We start from the raw sequence: 2,381 nt of genomic DNA on the forward strand, positions 1-2,381 counted from the left end.
TGCAACACCTCTCAAATATGCCCCTTTCTGTCCTCTAATAGTGCCACTACTCTAGCACAAGGCCCTCATACTGTAACAGCCTGCTGGTGGATCTGCCTGCTTCACTCCAGGCAGATCGCCTCTCCTCACTCCCATCCACTTCAGCCACTACAGTGATTTTCCTAAAGCACAGATGTGATCATGTCACCCCACTAGTCAATAAACTCCAGTGGATCCCTCCTCTTCAGGATCAAATACAAAAAAGCCCTTCATAACCTAGCTCCCTCCTACTTTTCCTGTCTTCTTACACCTTACTTCCCAACATGCACTTTTCAATCCAGTGAAACTGGCCTCTTGCCTGTTCCACAAATAAGACACTCCATCTATCATCTTGGCATTTTCTCTGCCTGTCTCCCATGCCTGCGACACTCTCCCTCCTCAACCTCACCTACTGACCTCCCTGGTTTCTTTTGAATTCCAACTAAAATCCCATTTTTTTTTTTTTTACTGGAAGCCTTCTTTAACCCCTCTTAATTCTAGTTCCTTCCCTCTATTAATTATTTCTGATTAATCATGTATATAGCTAGCTTGGTACATATTTGTTTGCATGTTGTCTCTGCCATTTTATTGTAAGCTTCTTGAGGGAAAGGGCTATACTTTGTCTCTTTTTGTTTTGCCAGGATTTAGCATGGTGACTGGCACATAGTAAGTGCTTAAAAATGTTTATTGATTAATTGATTGTAGTAACCAGGGATGATGATAATGATTGTGTATGTGCATGTACTCATGCTCACCAGTGTGTGTGCTTCCCCAGGCATCTTGAATAGCACCTTTTTAATTAGTATGCATGATAGAGGCAGGAATCACTTCACCAGGACATGTCTGTAATCACACAGCAAATCAGAAACAGCTTAGATGGAACATCTGACAAAATGAAATGAGATTCTGCCCTGTCTAGAGGAATATTTGAATTCCAGACATTTCATATAAGAGAGATTCAAGCTAAATCAGTATTTTCACATACTAACACTAAGTCAAGGACAAAGGAATGATAAGGTTCAACGTGGAACTCAACAGATCTTTGACTCATTCATTTTCCAATTGTTCTCTGAGGCAGAAATAGTTCAAATAATATTCAGAATCTGAGTAACGACAGAGCATTTGTAATACTTATGCAATGTCTGCATTATCCATTGCAATGCATTACTCCCAGCAGATAAAAGACGTCACTGTTTAGCAATCTACAGAACATTTTACTAGACAGATCACTGACTCATTCACCATTCAATTGCTTCATCTGTGGCTCTATATCAACATCTGTAAACATGGAGGTAATAATCTCTACCTACTTACCTTAAGGTGCCATCAGAATTGTTCCAGTTTTTAACAGGGCTTTCAATTCATCTTGCTTTGCAAACTATAAGTAGCTGTGAAATCCATTTTTCAGTATATCACAATTCACTCACTTGAGCCTTTAAAACTTCACCCCTTTAAAAAAAATCTTAGAAATCATCTTTAGTCCAAATTCCCTGACTCAAAAAAAAAAAAAGATCTCTGCTTTAACTCTAGAGGTATGGTACTAAAACTCATTCTTTGTACAGGATATACTGGAAAACTTTGACTATACACTAACAAGGAATGACCTCAAATCAGATGTGACCTGGAAAACAATAGTCATAGCTACCTAATAATCACTGCATTACTTAACATCAAGATGAGCAGTTTAAAACAGTCTATTCAATAAATGCTTTGCCTTACCTACTTATAACACTTTCTTTAGATGATAATCTATTTGCATTACTGAATGGTGCTTATGCTAGAATAATTCTCCCACATCTACAGAAATGACAGCTTTTTGCATGATTTTGATAACTATCCTTAATTGGGATAGTTAAACAATCTTGTTTTTCTTATAGACTAGATTATAAAGTTTATGTTTTCATTAGGAAAGCAAGTATATTGATCTCCTATTATAAATCTACATATTAAATTGTAATTTTAAAATACACTCTGCCTAGGCTGGTTACTTCTAACTAATATTATAAAGCTTAGGGATGGGCACAGCAAGTGAAAACTTTTTTTTGGTATCATCAGTTCCTTTGATCTCTTAACTGGATGAACTGAAGATAACAGAGTATATGAAACACCCAAAGATATAAGTATCAAATATGTACTCACCTGGGATACACCCTAGACCTGTGGGTTGGATTCCCTGAGGGTAGCTACTCTCTCAGGTTCTTAGGGATGAGCCAATGAGCCTGTACTTGCAACAATATAGCTCAGAAGTTCCTATTAACAATCAGTTAGACAAAATTGCCTCTTAATGAGTTCCTTTAAGGAGAAGTAGTAAGAACAGTAGCTACAAAATATGCCCCCCACAAATCTGGGGCATACTCTTCCAC

At 37.5% G+C, this 2,381-nt stretch overlaps 1 long non-coding RNA gene across 1 annotated transcript; it reads right to left on the reverse strand.

Moving 5' to 3' along the window:
• Positions 1-684: 684 nt before the first annotated feature.
• LOC144456209 (uncharacterized) lies at positions 685-1,503 on the reverse strand. Its single transcript, XR_013485122.1, has 2 exons — positions 1,333-1,503; positions 685-861 (listed from the first exon to the last, which is right to left on the reverse strand). It is a non-coding gene; the product is annotated as an uncharacterized LOC144456209 (long non-coding RNA).
• Positions 1,504-2,381: the final 878 nt, after the last annotated feature.

The sequence above is a fragment of the Phascolarctos cinereus genome, unplaced genomic scaffold, assembly GCF_003287225.1.
Source record: "Phascolarctos cinereus isolate Bilbo 61053 unplaced genomic scaffold, phaCin_HiC Scaffold_3;HRSCAF=262, whole genome shotgun sequence".
In the NCBI taxonomy this organism is placed as follows: domain Eukaryota; kingdom Metazoa; phylum Chordata; class Mammalia; order Diprotodontia; family Phascolarctidae; genus Phascolarctos; species Phascolarctos cinereus.